Here is a 22,958-nt window from a genome sequence, read left to right on the forward strand (position 1 = left end):
TCCCCCCCGCTGTGGTGCTGAAGGCGGCATTCATCTCTTCTCCCCCGCGGGAGAGAAGAGATGAATGATCAATTTTTTTTTTTTTGTTAAAAATAAAGTTGCTGGGACCTCCCGCCTCCCATCCCCAGTGCGCCGCCCGGCCCTTTGCAGAAGAAATACTCACCCGGCTCCCGAGATGTCTCCTCTCTCCTCTCAGCGCTGGCCCCTCCTCCTGTGTGAGCGGTCACGTGGAACCGCTCATTACAGTGAGGAATATGCACATATTCCTCACTGTAATGAGCGGTCCCACGTGACCCTTCACACAGGAGAAGGGGCCAGCGCTGAGAGGAGAGAGGAGACACCGCGGGAGCCGGGTGAGTATTTCTTCTGCAAGGGGCCGGGCGGCGCACTGGGGATGGGAGGCGGGAGGTCCCAGCAACTTTATTTTTAACAAATAAAAAAAAAAAAATTGATCATTCATCTCTTCTCTCCCGCGGGGGAGAAGAGATGAATGCCGCCTTCAGCACCACACGCAGGGGGGACAGCGCTTACTGTAGCACTGTCTCTCCTGCAGGCGGTACGTGCACATGGAGGAGAGTGCACACTGTTCTCCGTGTGCACGTGTGCAGGACGTATTGCTGTACGTGCTGCCGGAGAAACACGGACATGTCTCCGTGTTTTGCACACGGACACACGGTCCGTGAAAACACGGAGACATGTGCATAGACCCATTCATTTGAATGGGTCTACGTGTGTCAGTGTCTCCGGTACGTGAGAAAACTGTCACTTACCGGAGACACTGACGTGTGAAAGAGGCCTTACGCAAATTGTCTTAAATGACTCTTCAAATGTACATTTCAGTATTCACTGAGTGACTTCATATTTTCTAGGGCTCATTTTTAAATGTTTGAAGAAGAAAAAACAACGCACTGTACAAGAGCTGCCAAGGCTGGATTATAGGGAGGAATAAAAGTCAATTGACCAGAGCCATTTAGCTATTTAGGGACCTCTAATACACAATCCCACCAGACTTGGTCAACAAACTTGACACCAAATGTGTCCTTCTCTTCCCCGTGAAACATGTCACAATGCTTCTCTACAGTGAGAAACAACTATTTTATGAACCCTGGCCATAGCTATGCTTTCCTTCACCTGGGATGTGGCCTCTTCTGTCTCTTCATATGCCTCCAGTGTTCCATTGGATGACATTTGTATAGCGGTATACACATTCTACAGGAGCATTATTTACAGCTATTATTTGGGATCTATATGAAGGTAAAAGTTAGGCACCATATGGACTACCTATTTGAGCATTGCAGGACACTGTTGTTGCAGAGTGGAGGATGGGGTTAAACCAAAGTAGGAGAAGAATGGGAATTATCACACACCCAAAACCTCACAACAGTCAAAGATAAATTCACCAAACTCCTTCTCAAATAACAACCATCAACAACCTCCAGCCATGCAGTAAAAGCTAACTCTGACAATGAGTGCTAGCCAAGACCCAGATTATATAGGAGATGGGAGTGGCTAACAGTGAACAGTTGAGAGGCTTAATGCAGGAAAGCTTCCAGGAGCTCTCAACTGAGCAGATTAATCCCTGCACTGCTAAAAGAAACCTGCACCATTTAATATGAAGGTGAAGTGCTTCTAATCATTGCAGGAATAGGAGAAATCAGACACTGCGGTCTTCTGGCTCCTCTCTGTTACTGTAAACCCGTGACACCGGCGTTGCTTTTCTTTTGCTCCTGCGCCTCTCAGTTCCTGAGATATGACTCTTTGTTCTCTTTCTGTAAATTTAGCCTTTTTAGTCAAGTGGGCGTGATCCTTAACTCTTCCCTGTGGGTGTCTTCTTGAAGACCACACCCATTTGGATAAAAAAGACTGGAATCTGAGGTTCAAGTATGACCAAGTAAAACATCTGTGTGCAGCTCGTATGTTCCCCTCCAAAAATATACTAAGAGGCGAATTGGCTTTCTATCAATTTGTCCTTAGCTTGTATGTCTAATACAGCGAAAATATAGATTGTAAACCTCATTTGGGTGTAAGAGGGTCACTGGTAATGTGCTGGAGGGGAGATATGTTTCACTGAGGTTATTAGCTTCTGTGATATAAATCTGGAAGTTTTGCTCGAGCATGTTATAGGCTGAGAGGGGTTAATCAGCAATGACAGGCCCAGGTCTATTATGAACAGCTGAAGAGGTGGGCAGGGCAGCTGTTCACCATATCTCTCCCCTAGGGAGGGATCCAGGAGGCAAAAAGTGAAGTCTTTGGACTTAATGATTGTTCTGTGTACTCTTTAGGAGAGCAGACCTCCGGAGCTGGGTAAACAGGGATGAATCCTCTTTCCTGTGTGGTCAAACTCCGCAGTTTTAAGGACTATAGGGAGTGCTGTTTGGTTTATGTCAAGAAGACTGAATATGTCTATTTCTTGTGTTTGGACTGGTTTATGAAGCCTGTTTTAATAAAAAAGTTAAAAATTTAAACTAGAAGCATTCCTTTGACTACCTCATTAGGCAGCCGAGTGAGACCTACCACAGGGGATAAAGACTGATGTGAATGGTGACACTCTTTGTACATCATTATGGAATATGTTGGTTTGTAGTAATGGAAAGAAGGCAAAAATTGCTTTCAGTAATATTTCATCCCTGGAAACAAAAGGATTGGGCATTGAAATTCAACTGATATTGGCCCCTTCTCCCTCTGATATCACCTGGGACAACTAAATACGCATTAGATATTTGATGACCGATCTCCCCAAAATCGGTTGCTTTGACCAAGGACAACATCTGCAAGGAGTTTGTATGTTCTCCCCTTGTTTGCGTTGGTTTCCTCCGGGTTCTCCGGTTTCCTCCTACATTCCAAAGACGTACTGATGGGCAATTTAGATTGTGAGCCCCATCAGGGACAGCGATGATAATGTGTGCAAACTGTAAAGCGCTGCAGAATATATTAGCGCTATATAAAAATAAAGATTATTATTATTTGGCTCTTTTCTCCGACAAGTGCAATGCACAGACTTATTTTTTGAGCAGTTGTTCTTATGATAAGTTCACATGACCAATGTTTCCACATCCAAGAAAACTAGTGCTTTTATTCTGATCAGACTTTGATTAGAGCGGCATCAGTTTTTCTCAGACATGGAGACAAAAAAAAAAAAAAAAACTTCATCTGCTCCATGCTGTCAGCCCATGAAAATTGGTCCACAGTCAGATTTTAGACGAGTGCTGTCAGATTTTTTTTCACGGACCCACAGACTTGCATGGCTAATTTTGCTCTGACACTCGGATCAAAATTGGTCATGTCTCCAATTTTTTTTCGCGGACCACTAGATCAGAGGAAAAAAATTGGACACGTGCACAGCCCCATAGATTATCATAGGTATGAGTGCTATCCGTGAAAACCAAAGAAAATCCGTGTTCATGCTATACATACTTTACAAAGGGATACTACGATTTGGTATTTCAATTTTTCACAGGTAGGTCGATCGTCAGAAGAAACTCTTAGGGCTTTTTCACATGCTGTGTTTTTGCAGCATTTTCTCCACGTGTCTATTGTTCACCAGCGTTTTACCGTCCCAGCATACAAAAATATGATTCTCAAAATGTCATGTATTTTTTTGTGAGTTTTTAAACCATTAATGCATTTTTCAAATCTGCAGCATGACATTTCTTTCATCGTCTTTTTGCAGTGTTTTTTACGCATTCAAATGAATGCCTATAGAGCGCAACCACAAAACGCAACGAAAATGCAACTAGCAACATATCGAAAAAGCATAAAAAACACAAGTAACGTAGGCCAACTTTTTTCCTGTCTTACATGCTGCAAAAACAACCTTGTGTGAACATACCCTTACTGTATAAGAGAAGCCGCACCGGTTCTTCACTGCATGGCATCCACTTGGTCTAACATTGGATATGGCGATCATGATGGCCTACACAGATGGAGCGCAGTTTTATGCAGCAAGACGAAACAAGGGCTGTAAAAGAAAAATATTTATTGTTCTTGAATAAGTAATGTCTCGGGGATAAAGGGCTTTTACGAATTGAAAACTTCCTTGAGCCACAAATGAATCCGTGTCTGATCTTAAGAAGCTTTGTCTGTCTACACCACGATGTCCTTGCTAACACGGCTAAGAATCACATGTATCATATACATTAGTCACAGTCACTATTATGGATGGTTTAAAACCACAAGATTTGTTAGCAATAAACGACACAAAAACTGGGTCCTTGGGAGACAAAAGAGGGTCTTTGTGATAGATTTTATGACGGGGGCAGTAAGAACAGAGAGGCTACTGATAAAGAGACAATTTGTCAGCTTGGATAATGTTCATCATATTCTTCTTTAAGAGATAACAGAAGGCCATCTGCAGAAATATGTCTCTAGACCCACCAACTTATTGACAGATTCCAAGTATTGATGAGCAAATCCATTCGCAGGTTCTTGGTCCAGCGGCCACATACTAATAGCCCATGGCTGCCAGGCGAGAGCCCTGTGCACTGCTTCCCTGGTGCCTGTCCTCATTAACAGACCCGGTACTACGTCATTCCTGCGTCACACACCAATCAGAAGATGAATCGGGAATTCCGACAGGTATGAGGCAGTACGCAGGGATCCCATAGACTTTAGTCTTTCATTGATGAAAATGGATGATTCAACCAAAATGATCTTTCGCTGGATAAAACGTAACGTGGTATACCCATCTCCAATCCTATCCCAATATTTAGTAGGTGTAATAACAATATCAGCAAATACCTATAATTAAAAATGTAGTATAGTTCTTCTGATTCACTATGTCGCTTATCCTATGTGCAGGGCATTGCAGTAGCTTAGGTCTACCATGGTTACGACCACCAACATCTAACTAACTGTCAGTATATGAGTCGTCATAACCATGAATAGCTATGCTACTGCAATGCCCTGCACATGGGGTAAGTAAGGCTACTTTCACACTAGCGTTTTTGGCTGCACGTCGCAATGCGTCATTTAGGAGAAAAAACGGATCCTGCAAAGTTGTCTGCAGGATGCGTTTTTTCCCCATAGACTAACATTACCGACGCATTGCGACGCAGTGCCACACTTTGCAACCGTCGTGCGACGGTTGCGTCGTGTTTTGGCGCACCGCTGCCACAAAAAACGTTACATGTAACGGTTTTTTGTGCGTCGGGACCGCCATTTTCGACCGCGCATGCGTGGCCGAAACTCCGCCCCCTCCTCCCCGGACCTTACAATGAAGCAGCGGAAGCGTCTTAAGACTGCTTCCGCTGCCAACGTCGGGCATTTTCTTCACAGTATGCGTCGGTACGTCGGGCCGACGCAGCGCGACGGCCCCGTACCGACTCTAGTGTGAAAGCAGCCTAACATAGCAAACCAGAATAACTATACTACATTTCTAATTGTATTATTATTACACTTGCTACATATTGGGATAGGATCTTGGAGATTAATCCGTCATTGAACGCCTCCCCTTGTTTGGTGCGGGCTCCGACGATGAGCCCACACCTTTTCCGGCACATGGTAGCTGATCTGATCAGCTGACATGTGCCCCTAACAGCCACGGGAGGAATCGCGATCCTCCCGCAGCTGTTAACCCATTAAATGTGCCTGTGAAACCCTGACAGCGGCATTTAACACGCACTTACGGTAATCACGCCGGAAATCCACCCAATGGTGACCCCCGTAACGTGATCGCGGGTCACCAATGGGTTGGCATGACAACCAGAGGTCTCCTGGAGACCTCTATGGTTGTCACTGCCATATTGCCGGTGGTCGGCACTCATAGCAAGTGAGGTACTCTGCTACATACAGGCGATGATGATGATGTATGTAGCAGAGCTGTTCGGGTTATGGCAGCTTCTAGCCTCCCTTGGAGACTATTGAAGCATGCCAAAAATAAAAAAAAATGTTTTTAAAAATATAAAAAAAGTAAAAATTATATAAAAGTTGAAAATCACCCCCCTTTCGCCCCATTCAAATTAAAACAATAAAAAAAATCAAACCTACACATATTTGGTATCGCCGCGTTCAGAATCTCCCGATCTATCAATAAAAAAGAATTAACATGATCGCTAAACGGCGTAGCGAGAAAAGAAGTCACAACACCAGAATTACATTTTTTTGGTCGCCGTGACATTGCATTAAAATGCAATAAAGGTACGATCTGCACCAATATGGTATCATTAAAAGCATCAGCTCGGCATGCAAAAAATAAGCCCTCACTCAACCCCAGATCACGAAAAATGGTGACGCTACGGGTATCGGAATATGGTGCAATTTTTTTTTAACAAAGTTTGGAACTTTTTTCACTATTTATATAAAAAAAGAACCTATAAATGTTTGGTGTCTATGAACTCGTAATGACCTGGAGAATCATAATGGCATTTACTGAACATAGTAAAAAAGCAAAACAAAAAAACTACTTTGGGGCTGCACTTTTTTTTTCAATTTCACCGCACCTGGATTTTTGTCCTGTTTTCCAGTACATGATATGTTAAAACCAATGATGTAGTTTAAAAGTACAACTCGTTCTGCAAAAAACAAGCCCTCACACGGCCATATCGACGGAAAAATAAAAAAGTTATGGCTCTGGGAAGAAGGGGAGCCAAAAACAAAAATGCAAAAACGAAAATACCTCCAGTCATGAAGGGGTTAAAGCACCACTCTGGCTTTTTTTTATTATTTCCCTGCCGGAGTGGTATCACTAATGTCTGATCCCTTCTCCTAGTAAGTTACTTACCAGTCGTCATCTTGTTTTTCCCAGTCTTGCTTCGCCATCTTGTGACCGCAGATCCTGACTGACCGGAAGTCACTGCTAAGGCTGTGTACACACGTAGCAGATTTTTCGCGTTTTTTCACTATAAAAACGCTATAAAACCGCGAAAAAAACGCTAACAATAAGCATCCTATTTAATAGAATGCAATCCGCATTTTTTGTGCACATGCTGCATTTTTTTCCTGAGCGGAATCGCATTCCAGAAAAAAACGCAACATGTTCATTAAATTTGCGGAATCGCGGCGATTCTGTACACCTAGGAATGCATTGATCTGCTCACTTCCCGCACGGAGCTATGCCCACCATGCGGGAAGTAAGCAGATCATGTGCGGTTGGTACCCAGGGTGGAGGAGAGGAGACTCTCCTCCACGGACTGGGCACCATATAATTGGTAAAAAATAGTGATATACTCACCTTCTGGTGGCCCGATCTCCTCAGCGGCTTCCGTTCCTATAGCTGGTGTGTGTGAAGGACCTGCGATGACGTCACGTGACCGCGACATCAATGGAAGGTCCTGCACACACAGCATCTATAGGAACGGAAGCCGCTGAGGAGATCGGCTGTCTGCAGGTGAGTATAACCATTTTTTTTATTTTTTTTTATTATTTTTAACATTCTATCTTTTACTATAGATGCTGCATAAGCAGCATCTATAGTAAAAAGTTGGTCACACTTGTCAAACACTATGTTTGACAAGTATGACCAACCTGTCAATCAGTTTTCCAAGCGATGCTACAGATCGCTTGGAAAACGCTAGCATTCTGCAAGCTAATTATGCTTGCAAAACGCTAGTTTTCTGCAGGAATATGCATGCCAATTCTGCATGCGATATACCCGCGGCAGGAGCTGCAGAATTGCCACGGAAATTTCTGCGGCAATTCTGCAACGTGTGTACTTAGCCTAACAGTCACAAGCTCTCAATGTAAGTCTTTGAGAGCCTCATTCTGGTGCTCATTAACTAAGGGCTCATTCAGACTTCCGATTTTGATGTCCGAGTGCTATCTATTGTTTTCACAGATAGTACTCGTACCTGTGATTGTCTTTGGGGTCATTCATATGTCCGTGATTTTTTGTGGACTGGAACATTGCGGAGACAAGTCTGACTTTGATTGAGGGTCGGATCAAAATCAGCAATGCAAGTCAGTGGGTTGGTTAAAAAAAATCGGACCACACTCAGATGCCATCCGAGAGGCCAAACACTTTTCATGGACTGTCAGAAAGGAAAAGGTGAAGAAACTTTTTTTTTCTCCATGAACGAGAAAAACTGATGACACTCGGACCAAACTCTGATCACACTAATCAGTCCGTTTCTCATACATGAGAAAATCAGATATTTGAATGAGGCTTTAAATTGAGAAGTGACCTCCTATCCGCCTACCAAACATTGGAGCCACCCGGCCAGTCACAAATAGCAGAATCTGACTGGAGCAGCCCGCAAGCACCAGAGGACAGTGACGGGTAAGTATTCTACTACAAGCAGGGAACATTCATTAATGACAGCACTCCAGAGGTTTTTTAAACCAACTGATCCCAGACCGCCATCATCTGAAATGAAGATGTCCATGGTTCGTTTCGGCCGAGCATCAGCTGAAAGTTCTTTTATTTATAAAAAGATCTTCTATCCATGAACGATCATTCATTGGAAGAATATTCCCAGAAAGACTGTTAATTTGTCGTCCGGTGTCACTGAACGTGTATGGCCAAGCTGAACTGTAATGACCAAAATTGGCTAGAATGTCTATGGCTATGTAGGCGAACCGATTGTTCAACCATAAAACTAGTTTTAATAAATGTGTATGGTGACCTTTACTCCATCCCATTAGCTTCCTATAAGAAGAAGCTTTCATATGGGACCGTTGACTAAATGAATTATGTCCTTGAATACGCACCCAACTGCAAATAAGGGCTTGGCATCATGGCAGGATATATTACCCATACTGTACTTGCCAAGGCATGTCCCCCATCTGGATATAGTGTCTAAAGGGATCAACCAAGCAAAATAAAAGAAGATTTAATCCTTTCTTGGCTAACAAAAGGAGCAAGGGAGCGATCATTACTCCTCTACAGGAGGTGGTCCTGTCAAATGCAAACAGTATTGTCCCTTTAAGTTGACCACACAGTAGAGGTCACTTTGTTTCTCTGGAAAAGGTTTGCCGGTTTACAATAAGGTTTTGTTCCGATTATTTCCTTTAAGAAATAATTAACAATCAGTTTCTTGAAAGATGCACACAGTCCAGAGAAAAAAAGCGGCAGCACTGCCGTTATACGTCGGACCCTCGTACCTCAGGGATATACCGTTTTAAGCCTTTATTGCCAGAAAAGGAAATTGCAAAATATTACTGCTGTACCTGGGTGCTGCTTTGAAAAACGACAGTATTTGAAAAGTCCAAAATAGAGAAAAAAATTGTTAGGATCTGTCGAAGTGCTTCAGAGCACGAAACAGCTGTCATCCGCTATGCACTGTCTACCCTCCCTGCACTGCAATTTTGCACATGAATAAAACTGCTTTTCGCTGAATTACCGGTGAGTTTCTTGAAAGATGTTCCAAAAACTCTGGGAAAACATTGGTTTAAGGAAATGTATAAATTGAGCTACGACCTTGCATTTGAAAAAAAAATATATAACCAAAAAAGCCAACCATAATCAATACTTAAAGGTGATCAAAGTTGTCTGACCCCAATGATTTCGGCAAGGCGGATGACTATTTCATATGTAATGAGGACCTCCCAACTCTCCCCTGAGAGAGGATGTTGGGGTAAAGAAGAAGGGTCGGGTATGTTGAATTTTATCATTGGACATTATTGTTCTTAGAGAAGATAAGTCACCTCACCACTAAAGTTGTATTTCAGTGGCTTAATTCTTTCTCCCCTAAGGAATAACATGCACACTCAGCCAAATCGAATGTGCATGTATAATGGGGTGGTGAGTTGGAGCAAATAGCTGTTGGCCAAATGAGCTTTTGGAAGACAACAATTGAATGTGTATGACCAGCTAGGCTAGGCTCATGTGAGAAAATCGGTCTGATTATGCTCATCCAACTCTGATCAGAGTTTAATCAGAGTGTGATCATGATGTACTCCGACTATCTCAGATTATTATTATTATTTATTTATATAGCACCATTAATTCCATGGTGCTGTACATGAGAAAGGGGTTACAAACAGAGTTACAGATATCAATTACAGTAAACACGTTTACAGTGGCAGACTGGTACAGAGGGGAGAGAGGACCCTGTCCTTGCGGACTTACATTCTATGGGATAGTGGGGAAGAGACAGAAGGTCAGAGGTGCTGCAGCTCTGGCGGTGGTGAGGCGGCTGCTCTGCCGATGACGAGGCGGCAGAATGGTTATTGCAGGCTGTAGGTTTTCTTGAAGAGATGGGTTTTCAGGTTCTGTCTGAAGGATCCGAGGGTGGTGGATAGTTGGACGTGTTGAGGCATGGAATTCCAGAGGATGGGGGATATTCGGGATAAATCTTGGAGGCGGTTGTGTGAGGAACGAATAAGGTCTTGGGAGGATCGGAGATTACGTGAGGGAAGGTATTGGGAGATTAGTTCAGAGATATAGGGAGGGGACAGGTTGTGGATGGCTTTGTAGATCAGTGTTAGTAGTTTGAACTGGATTCGTTGGGGAATTGGAAGCCAGTGGAGAAATTTGCAGAGGGGAGAAGCAGGGGAGATATCTCAGATGTGGAGAGAAGGAAGTTTCTCCCGTGAAAATCATCCAAGTGCAGTCTGATGTTTTCCCACAGACATAAATGGGCGAGTACCATCCTATCGGAGGCAACTCATACATACAGAGATTTGTTTCTCAGACCGAAACAGTCCGAGGAAAAAATTGTACATGTGCACTGCCTCACAGAATAACATGGGGACGAGTGCTATCCATCAAAGCAATGGATTGCACTCGTCCGATTATTACAGCCGTGTGCACAAGCCCTTAGCTGAACTATCGTGGCCAAATACCATGTATGAAGTTATTGTCCCCTAGAAGCCTCACATCTAACAGGTTCATACAAAGTCTCCATATGGCAGCAGAAAAAGTGTCTACAACTCTCTAGTAGAATGGACCACTTTGTGTGCCTCCGAAAAGGCTTGGCGAGAGTTTCATGTTCATGACCGTCTGTTCACACACAAAGGAGTAATGTGACGAAACCACACCAGTAGCACACCCCAAAAATTGTGGTACACACCAAGTATCGATATGTTTATTTTTTGGTATATTTCTCACTATCCCATATCCCATATCATATTTTATTCCTATATTCCTATGACTTATAGAAAACTGCATATAAAAACCCGATCATCTCGGTTTCAATGCATGGCTTGCTTAAAAAAAGTATTCCCATATTACATAATATATGCCACATATGTCTGATAGGTGGGAGATTCAACTCTGGGACCAATACCTAATTAACAAATTACCGATTGCTGCTGTTAGAGGCAGATGCCGGCTATATAAGCTAGCCGATATCTGCCCTGTGTGGCGCAGGCTTTGCTTCTGAGCACGCTCCAAAGACCCTGACACCCTCCATGACAAATATATCCATTATGGAGTGGGAAGGGGTTGTGTGATTAAATTCATATTAATGTAATAACATTGATAATTAATAATAAAATGATATTATTAATAATACTACTACTAATAATAATACTGAGCAGAATTCATTTTAGTTTATTAGTTTATTAGTTTGGTCCTCCACCTCAGTCACGGTCTTTTACGTGACCCGTAAGGAAAATCTAAATCTAGACTAAGGAATGAAGTTTTACTGAAACTATTAGGGGTTGTCCAATGGGTTGACCTTTTTTTTTTTTTACTTTGGGGCTACAAAAAGGATATAGAAGAAAAACGGTGCAAAAGATTTAATAGGACCGACTTTCAAAAAACTATTTCGATCCCAAAAAATCCATATATTCAAGAAATAAAAAGAAAATTGTCACCAAAAATGGATATTGTATTTTTCTGAAAACCAGAACTTCCACTTCACGAGAAATCACAGATAACTTACAGTAGATGTACAGCTGTTACCACCTAGAAGTAGAGATTTTCTCACCAGTAAACCAGAAGGTGAATATGTGGCATAAAGAGAAGTCTTCCAAGTGTTCAGTCCACACTCCAGGGACTAGGAGAGGTGAAGATGTCATGCAGAGCTGAGGTCCAGCTGTACATCTGGTCATGTCATGAGGACTGGAGCTGATGGATTTAGGGAGGCATCTCATGGCCTTCCCTGGTGAGGTGAGATTTGCTCAGTAATGGCCGGATGAATCCTGAATGGAACAGATGAAGAAAAATGCAATACTCCCAAGAGTATTCAGCAAATCTACAACATGCATATCTCTTACAGCAAATACTACTACTAGCATTTTCCCAACAAAATTCCTCCAGGAAGTATTTTTTCTTCTACGATTCGACCATGTCAACAATGAAACACATGGGTGAAATGCATCGAATCTACAATAGTTTACATGATTTGCAAATTTTGATTATTTGTTTGATGGAATTAAAAAGAAGTGACTGATTTTATTTCCAAAGCCAGCATCATGAATGTCCCTGGGCAGAGCCTTGTATTATACAGTAGCTCGTCCCATTTCTAGTGAACGGACTGAACTGCAATACCAAACCCAGCCTATGGTAAAACTTGGACAACACTCGAAGGACCTCAATGACTATTCTCTCAGTGATTTAAATTTATAGCCAGTCCACTGTAGGACAAGGAATGAACTTGATTCACATAAGTTTCCAAATTCATTATAGATAGACACTGTTTTTAGTAAATTACAGACTCCCAAAATTAATCACGCCATATGCAAAATGTAATAAATTGGTGACAGTAATCTACATGGCTATTTCACAATCAGACTTTCATGGCTGACATGGAAATAACAATGGCCCACCAGTAGCATTGACCTTGAGGGCCTACTTTGCTACTACACACAAATATTGCATTACTCTCATTCACAAATTTACCTATGTTTCTATGTAATAATACACTGAGTAGTCTGCCTTTGTCTGTATAAAGGAATCAAGAGTATTGTGCCAACTACTGTTCATATAGTGAGGTGGGCCCACAAGGGGATTCACCTATTCGCCCTTAGGCCAGTCCAAGCATAGATAGATGGATAGATAGATAGATGGATAGATAGATAGATGGATAGATGGATAGATTGATAGATAGATAGATAGATAGATAGATAGATAGATAGATAGATAGATAGATATAATAAAAGAAAAAGGAACAGCACTACTTATACTTATCTTCGGGTGCAAGGCCCCAAGCAACCAGTCCAACGATTGCACTAGGTTCACAGAGATTCAAAAAAGAGGCAGCACTCCATTGTAAGGTGAAAACATGTGGCAGGTTTAATCGACCCACATAGCCGGGCGACGTTTCAGCTCTATCTGAGCCTTTATCAAGCTTGATAAAGGCTCAGATAGAGCTGAAACGTCGCCCGGCTATGTGGGTCGATTAAACCTGCCACATGTTTTCACCTTACAATGGAGTGCTGCCTCTTTTTTTAATCTCTTTGAATCTCTAGATAGATAGATAGATAGATAGATAGATAGATAGTTAGATAGATAGATAGATAGATAAATAGAAAATACAGATAGCAGCACAAACTTGAGCAGATTTTGGGTGCAATACTTCCTGAATAATGTGGTTGTCCAACACAAAATACTCTGCTCAAAAAACTAAAGGGAGCACCAAAATCCCACATCCTAGATATCACTGAATTAAATATTCCCATTGTAAATCTTTATTCATTACATAGTGGAATGTGTTGAGAACAGTAAAACCTAAAAATTATCAACGTAAATCACAAACTAACATCCCACGGAGGTCTGCAGTTGGAATGTTGCTCAAAATCAAAGTGGAAAATGAAGTTGCAGGCTGACCCAACTTCAGTGGAAATGCCTCAAGACAAGGAAATGATGCTCAGTAGTGTGTGTGGCCTCCACGTGCCTGTATGACCTCCCTACAACACCTGGGTTTTCTCCTGATGAGGCGGTGGATGGTCTCCTGAGGGATCTCCTCCCAGACCTGGACTAAAGCATCCACCAACTCCTGGACAGTCTGTGGTGCAACGAGACGTTGGTGGATGGTGCGAGACATAATGTCCCAGATGTGTTCAATCGGATTTAGGTCTGGGGAACGAGCGGGCCAGTCCATAGCTTCAATGCATTCATCTTGCAGGAACTGCTGACACACTCCAGCCACATGAGGCCTGGCATTTTCCTGCATCATTAAGAGGAACACAGGGCCAACTGCACCAGCATATGATCTCACAAGGGGTCTGAGGATCTCATCTCGGTACCTAATGGTAGTCAGGCCACCTCTGGCGAGCACAAAGGGCTGTGCGGCCCTCCAAAGAAATGCCACCCCACACCATTACTGACCCTCTGCCAAACCGGTCATGCTGAAGGATGTTGCAGGCAGCAGATCGCTCTCCATGGCGTCTCCAGACTCTGTCACATCTGTCACATGTGCTCAGTGTGAACCTGCTTTCATCTGTGAAGAGCACAGGGTGCCAGTGGTGAATTTGCCAATCCTGGTGTTCTGTGGCAAATGTCAAGCATCCTGCATGGTGTTGGGCTGTGAGCACAATCCCCATCTGTGGATGTCGGGCACTCAGACCATCCTCATGGAGTCGGTTTCTAACCATATGTGCAGACACATGCACATTTGTGGCCTGCTGGAGGTCATTTTGCAGGGCTCCTTGCACAAAGGCTGAGGTAGCGGTCCTTCTGCTGGGTTGTTGCCCTCCTACAGCCCTCTCCATGTCTCCTGGTGTACTGGCCTGTCTCCTGGTAGCGCCTGCAGCCTCTGGACACTACGCTGACAGACACAGCAAACCTTCTTGCCACAGCTCGCATCGATGTGCCATCCTGGATGAGCTGCACTACCTGAGCCATTTGTGTGGGTTGTAGAGTCCGTCTCATGCTACCACAAGTATGAAACCACAACCAAAATTCAAAAGTGACCAAAACATCAGCCAGAAAGCATTGGTACTGAGATGTGGTCTGTGGTCCCCACCTGCTGAACCTCTCCTTTATTGAAGGTATGTTGATAATTGCCAATAATTTCCATCTGTTGTCTATTCCATTTGCACAACAGCATATGAAATTGATTGTCAAACAGTGTTGTTTCCTAAGTGGACAGTTTGATTTCACAGAAGTTTGATTTACTTGGAGTTATATTCTGTTCTTTAAGTGTTCCCTTTATTTTTTTGAGCAGTGTATAAATGGAAAAAATTCAGGCAGCACTCCAGTTCAAGGAAAAATTGACAAAGACTTGCTGTGAGGTCGAAACGTTGCACCACTTGGTGCTGGATTAAAGCCCACAATTTTTCCTTGAACTGGAATGCTGCCTGATTTTTTTCCATTTAGTAACATTACTTTGAGGGCCCACTGTTCAACTATATGCAAATATTACATGACCTTCATTCACAAATTGACCTATGTTTCTATGTAATAATACACTGAGTAGTTTGTTAAATGAATAATTAGATACTGCCTTTGTTTTTACATAAAGGAATCAAGTGTTTTGTGCCAACTACTGCTCATATATGGAGGTGGGCCCACCAGTGAATTCACCTATTCGCCCTTGGCCAGTCCAAGCCTAGATAGATAGTGTTGGAGTGGAGTGCAAATGGCCCACTAGTAACATTACTTTGAGGGCCCACTGTTCTACTGTATGCAAATATTACATTACCCTCATCCACAAATATACTTTTGCTTCTATATAATAATACACTGATTAGTTTGTTAAATGAATGATGAGATGCTGCCTTTGTTTGTTCATAAAGAATCAAGTGTATTTTGCCAACTTTTGCTCAGATAGGCAGTTGGGCCTCCGCGGGAATCATCATTTCCACTGTGCGCCAGTTCAAGCCTTGAAAGGTAGATTAATAAATAGAAATAGCGCAGCAGCACACTAAGATATTTACAAACAGTGACTGTATGAATTTTGAACTGCATTATTGCCATATCTTAATATATACTTGCCTTGTAATGTATTCACATCCTGTTCCATCCAGATGTGTCCGGATCCCAGAATTCCAAGAGGCGGAAGTTCACCGACCTCCATATTGGGACACCCAAGTGATGGGTGTCTCAATAAGGAAACTGCTGGTGGTACCAGCCTCTTGCGCGGTACCACCATCGGAACACCGTCGCACCACACACACACACAATGTATACGCCGTATGCACCACACACACTGTATTCGCCGTACGCACCACACACACACACTGTATACGCCGTATGCACCACACACACACTGTATACGCCGTACGCACCACACAAACACTGTATACATCGTACGCAGCCTCTTGCGCGGTACCACCAGCGAAGCACCGTCGTAAACACACTGTCGCCGGGATCAGCCAAATGATTCACTGACCACCACCATCTTTGTACAGGAGGAGCGCATGCGCAGTTTTAATGTGACCGCCGCTATCTATCTGCACAAAGATGGCGGCGGTCTGACTTACTGCGCCTACAGGTGCAGTGAATCAGTCGGCTGATCCCGGGGGCAGATGCGCGACATGTCTACAGGCAGAGGAAGCCGGTCACATTAAAGGGGTTTCCTCACGAATGAAAGTTTATTTTAAAAATTGTCTGTGTCTCACCGTGTATGGAGCATAACACATCTCTTGGGCAGGAGAGGAAGCAAAAGATAATACTGACATTACAGCAGGGGATCACAGAGCATTTCTTTTGTCTGGTAAAATATTTTACTGACTGCTTTGAAACAATATTTTACCTCACAAAATGAATCCTCTGTGATCTCCTGCTGTAATGTCAGTATTGTCTTTTGCTTCCTCCCCTGCCCAGGAGCTGTGGTATGTTCTGTACACGGTCAGACACAGACAATTTTTAAAATGAACTTTCGTTCGTGGGAAAACGCCTTTAAAAGGCAAATATCAACACCAACATGGCTCCTCCTTAAAACAGGAAGGAGAGAGACAGCAGACAAGGGGGCTAGCACATGGGGTAGACAGGTCAAAGAAGAGAGCACAGACGGGAGAAGTCAGCACATGGGGAAAGAGAGAGTGGATAGGTGGGTGAGCACATGGGGGGAGAGATTCTCAGCACTGCAAAGCCTGCCTCCATCTTGACATTATCGCCCTCCCAATGCGATAGCATCGGGCCTCCATCTAGTAGGAATACCTTTTTTGATGCAACTCTAACTTTTATCAGACATACCTGTCCTGAGCCAAGACCTACAAATATAAAGGACAGGCAGAGTCCAGCACAAATTAAAAAACAACCTAAGGCTAAGGTCATACGACCGTATAATAAAAAATCATCTGAAAGTGCTCAGCCAAATATAGAGAAAGGAAAAAAATAAGAACGAAAGACAACGCTTTTCAAGCAAAAATGGGTGTAAAGTCCCCATGGTTATCATCAAAAGCAGTTTATTTACAAATCAAAAAAATGGGCAGAGCACCCTTATGTCAGATGGGGAGAAAACAGATTTTAATCAGTCCATATGCTGATAAAAATCTGTTTTCTCACCATCTGACATTGGAGTGCTGCCCCCTATTTTAGATAGATAGATAGATAGATAGATAGATAGATAGATAGATAATAGATAGATAGATAGATAGATAGATAAGAGATAGATGATAGATAGATAGATAGATAGATAGATAGATAAGAGATAGATGATAGATAGATAGATAGATAGATAGATAGATAGATAGATAGATAGATAGATAGATAGATAACAGATAGATAGATAGATAATAGATAGATAGATGATAAATAGATGATTGATAGATAATAGATAGATAATAGATAGATAGATAATAGATAGATAGATAATAGATAGATAATAGATAGATGATAGACAGATGATAGATAGATAGATAGATAGATAGATAGATAGATAGATAGATAGATAGATAGATAGATAGATAATAGATGATTGATAGATAGATAGATAGATAATAGCTGATAAATATGATAGATAGATAGATAGATAGATAGATAGATAGATAGATAGGCAGACAGATAGATGATAGATAGATAGATAGACAGATAATAGATAGATAGATCATAGTCATGAAAATACAGAAAAATCTTTAAATGAGAAGGTGTGTCCAAACTTTTGGTCTGTACTGTAGATAGATGGATAGATAATAGTTTAATTATACTCTTCAGATGATGTTCCACACCGCTAGTAAATTTATGTGGAAAAATTAAAAATCAGGTGACATGATACAAGATGGCTTCACTCCATGGCAAATATTTACACAGGAGTTGTTTCTAAAGGTACCTTCACACTAAGCGACTTTGCAGCGAGAACGACGATGATCCGTGACGTTGCAGCGTCCTGGATAGCGATCTCGTTGTGTTTGACACGCAGCAGCGATCTGGATCCCGCTGTGATATCGCTGGTCGGAGCTAGAAGTCCAGAACTTTATTTCATCGCTGATCACCCGCTGTCATCGCTGGATCGGCGTGTGTGACGCCGATACAGCGATGTGTTCACTTGTAACCAGGGTAAATATTGGGTTACTAAGCGCAGGGCCGCGCTTAGTAACCCGATATTTACCCTGGTTACCATTGTAAAAGTTAAAAAAAAAACACTACATACTCAAATTCTGATGTCTGTCATGTCCCCCGGCGTCCACAGGGTTACGCGCTGCTGCTCAGAGCTTCCTGCACTGAATGTGTCAGCGCCGGCAGTAAAGCAGAGCACAGCGGTGACGTCAACGCTGTGCTCTGCTTTATGGCCGGCGCTGACACAGTCAGTGCAGGAAGCTCTGAGCAGCAGCGCGTAACCCTGTGGACGCCGGGGGACGTGACAGACATCAGAATGTGAGTATGTAGTGGTTTTTTTTTTTTACTTTTACAATGGTAACCAGGGTAAATATCGGGTTACTAAGCGCGGCCCTGCACTTAGTAACCCCATGTTTACCCTGGTTACCCGGGTGCTGCAGGGGGACTTCGGCATCGTTGAAGACAGTTTCAACGATGCCGAAGTCGTTCCCCTGATCGTTGGTCGCTGGAGAGAGCTGTCTGTGTGACAGCTCCCCAGCGACCACACAACGACTCACCAACAATCACGGCCAGGTCGTATCACTGGTCGTGATCCTTGGTAAGTCGTTTAGTGTAACGGTACCTTAACACTTTCATGCCTCCTGTATTCCACATGTTTAGACTGAGTAGTTACAGGATAGATTGGCAAAATGTTTTTGGACTTTTATTACCTTTTAATGCATCCAATGTATGGAAAGCCATAATAAAACACTGAAGCTCCTGGATGACGGGCCCTGTGGTGGGTAATCAGGAAAGATTATTAATAGATAGTTTTAGAACAGTCCTGAATAAATGTACATGAAAATGACCTGAAGCAAGGCCATGGAGAGTTGTAGTGGATATGAAGATTTGTAACATATATGGAGACGTTCTGGCTGATATGCGTGGCAGTTTCACCATTCCCAGTCAAATGACGAACATCAACATATTTGCCAAGCAAGCCTATTTTGCACATTTCAAAGTAAAATTTGGTGATCATGATATACACTACACTATACATACACTTCAAATTTATGTTAAGGACCTATAACTCTGCCCTTCATCTCGCCAAACAGACCTACTTCACCACCCTGATCTCCTCACTATCCAACAACCCCGAGAAACGTTTTGACACCTTTCACTCCCTCCTCAGGCCAAAAGCACAAGCCCCTATCACAGACATTTGTGCTGATGACCTGGCCTCCCACTTTATAGAGAAAATAGATAACATCCGTCAGGAAATCCACTCCCAATCACCAAGTTCAGTGACTCCCATCACTCCCTGCATTTCCTCTGGATCACTCTCCGCATTCGATCCCATCACAGAAGAAGAAGTCTCCAGGCTCCTCTCCTCTTCTCGTCCGACTACATGCACTACCGACCCCATTCCTTCACACCTCCTCCAGTCTCTCTCTCCAGTCATCACAACTCACCTAACTACAATTTTTAATCTCGCCCTCTCCTCTGGCATTTTCCCCTCCTCCTTCAAACACTCTATCATTACTCCATTGCTAAAGAAACCCGCCCTCGACCCATCCTGCACAAACAACTACAGACCGGTCTCCAATCTCCCCTTCATCTCTAAACTCTTTTGGAGCGCCTGATATACTCTCGTCTTACCCGTTACCTCTCCACTCACTCCCTCCTAGACCCTTCACAGTCCAGTTTCTGCCCCCTACATTCAACAGAAACTGCACTCATCAAAGTGACCAATGACCTTCTGACAGCAAAACGTAACGGTGACCACTCTCTGCTCATTCTTCTCGACCTTTCTGCAGCTTTCGACACTGTTGACCACCCTCTCCTACTCTCTAGGCTCCAGTCACTAGGCATTAAGGACACTGCTCTCTCCTGGTTCTCCTCCTATTTTTCTGACCGCTCCTTCAGTGTTCTGTCCTCTGGCTCCACTTCATCTCCTCTTCCTCTCACTGTCGGGGTACCTCAGGGCTCAGTCCTTGGCCCCCTTCTCTTCTCCCTCTACACGGCCCCAATTGGACAGACCATCAGCAGATTTGGCTTTCAGTACCATCTTTACGCTGATGACACACAACTATACACGTCATCCCCTGACCTTACCCCTGCTGTACTACAGAACGCCACGGACTGTCTGTCTGCAGTCTCCAACATCATGTCTGCTCTCTATCTGAAACTCAACCTCTCCAAAACTGAACTTCTTCTGCTCCCGCCATCTACTAACCTCCCTAAATCTGACATTTCCCTCTCCGTGGGTGGCACCATAATAACACCCCAGCAGCAGGCGCGCTGTCTGGGTGTTATGTTTGACACCAATCTTTCCTTCACCTCCCATATACAATCTCTTGCCCGCTCGTGCCGCTTACACCTAAAGAACATCTCTAGAATCTGGCCTTTTCTCACCATGGAAACAACAAAAACCCTCACTGTCATCCTGATCCACTCCCGCCTGGACTACTGTAACCCTCTATTAATTGGCCTCCCCCTCACGCGACTTTCCCCTCTCCAGTCTATCCTTAATGCAGCAGCCGGGTTGTCCATCTAGCTAATCATTACTCGGACGCGTCCACTCTTCGCCAGTCGTTACACTGGCTGCCCATTCATTACAGGATACAATTCAAAGTACTTGTTCTCACCCACAAAGCTCTCCACAGTGCGGCACCCCCTTACATCTCCTCCCTCATTTCTGTCTATCGGCCTAACCGACCTCTGCGCTCTGCAAATGACTTTCGACTAACCTCTGCACTAATCCGTACCTCCCACTCCAAGACTTCTCCCACGCTGCGCCAATCCTCTGGAATGCTCTACCCCAAGATATTAGGACCATCCACAATTTGCATAGTTTTAGGCGCTCACTCAAAACACATTTGTTCAGAGCGGCCTACCACGTTCACTAATCAAACTCATTTTATATTTGTGTGTGTGTAGCCCATTCACTACTTCCATCTATCCCCCACCCCCTGAAGATGGCTGGACCATCATTGTAAATACATCACTGTAAATACACACCTGTGCTTTGTATCTCCCCCACCTCATTGTAGATTGTAAGCTCTCACGAGCAGGGTCGTCTTATTTCGCTTTAATTATTGTATTGTTAACGTTGTTACTTATGACTGTTGTGTTTGAAACTGGTAAATTGTAAAGCGCTGCGGAATATGTTGGCGCTATATAAATAAAGATTATTATTATTATTATATACCTTGGGTCCCCAACAAGGTGTACAAGCAGTGTATCGAGAGTTTACGGATGTGGACGAGGGGAACACGTGATAGCATGCCATTTGGTATACCTATGTTTTAGGGTGAACCAAGAGATCAGTCTAGTGACTATCACTTTTGTGAAGTAAAAACTTCAGAATATAACAAGAAAAATAAATATACAGTGGCTTGTGAAAGTATTCACCCCCTTTGGCTTTTTATTTATTTTGCTACATTATAACCTGTGTTTAAATATTTTTGTAAACCGATTTGCGTATGATTCATCAGCACTAAACAGTCTAAGTTTTTGAAGTGAAGTGAGAAAAATATAGGCATAAATCAAATTTATGGAAGGAAGTAACTAAAAATTGCCATGTGCATATGTATTATTATTATTATGCTTAGTGACAGGACGTCCACATGCGTGCAATCTAAGTGTCACATGGTCTGTCAGTGTATACACACTTTTTCTGAAAGGCCATAGAGGCTGCATTGAGTCTCTGACCGTTGAGCAAGATGCACCTGTAACACCCCAGGAAGTCGGTTGTTACAGTGGTGTTGCCTTCCTTTTGGGGAGGGTGATGCCATGCCTGGAAGCGACAAGGATCCCTTTAACAGGTAGCACATACATGCAACATGTTCTGACTCCAGGCCAGAAGGGGGAGATCCAGACTTTAAGGGTAGCTCCCCTAGATATATATTCTGGCTGGGGTAGGAGTTAGAGAGTGAGTCAGAGTTAGTCGGAGAGAGGAGAGTGAGAGGAGAGCTGGAGCCATGCAAAGGAGAGGTTCTGCAGCTGCTAACAGGATTGGAGGAGTCAGACAGAGTGCAGTCTGTAGGAACATGTGAGGGGAGACGAAGCACAGGAGAAGTGAAGAGCTGGAGGGGAGCAGCGACTGAGCTCCCTCCACGCTGTAGCGCAGGAACCGGACACCGGGAGTCCAAGGCTGTGTGGGACTGTATGCCCCACAGCAGAAACCAGAGGGCAGGGGATTTCAAGTCGCCTGTCCACAACTACACCCGAAGGCACAGCAGCATATAAGCCCGGAGTCACCGCAAGGAGAGACACCTGTAAAAAGGCTCCAGTTACCTGCCATGTGGGTACTGTCCTACATATAGGACAGAGAGAGAGGACCTTGTGTGAAGCCCCAGGCAGCAAGGGACGCACACTACAGCGCAGTAAGGAAAGCTTCCAACCCCACCCAGTTAAGGGGACTCCAAATCGCTTCCAGGCTGGCCGGACCTCACCATCATCTGTTACCGATACCCTGGACTGTGGCTGCATACTACCAGTAAAAAGTAAAGAGACTGCAATCTTGTGTCCTCTAATTCTTTCTGGCACCACGCCATCTATCATCTTTGCGTACTATACCGGGAGCCCTGGGGACTAAGCTTCACCTGTGGGAAGTCATACCATCCCTGCTGCAATAACATCATCCCCAGTGGACCCCTTTAAGCAGCGTCAGTCATCCCTGACCGAATACCACAGGTGGCATCACAAACATTCT

The 22,958-nt window shown here is 43.6% G+C and overlaps 1 long non-coding RNA gene across 1 annotated transcript; it reads right to left on the minus strand.

The window, feature by feature from the left end:
* Window positions 1-3,847: 3,847 nt before the first annotated feature.
* LOC143773308 (uncharacterized) lies at window positions 3,848-19,037 on the minus strand. Its single transcript, XR_013215136.1, has 3 exons — window positions 18,973-19,037; window positions 11,808-12,021; window positions 3,848-3,958 (listed from the first exon to the last, which is right to left on the minus strand). It is a non-coding gene; the product is annotated as an uncharacterized LOC143773308 (long non-coding RNA).
* Between the last annotated feature and the right edge of the window lie 3,921 nt (window positions 19,038-22,958).

The sequence above is a fragment of the Ranitomeya variabilis genome, chromosome 5, assembly GCF_051348905.1.
Source record: "Ranitomeya variabilis isolate aRanVar5 chromosome 5, aRanVar5.hap1, whole genome shotgun sequence".
Taxonomy (NCBI): Eukaryota; Metazoa; Chordata; class Amphibia; order Anura; family Dendrobatidae; genus Ranitomeya; species Ranitomeya variabilis.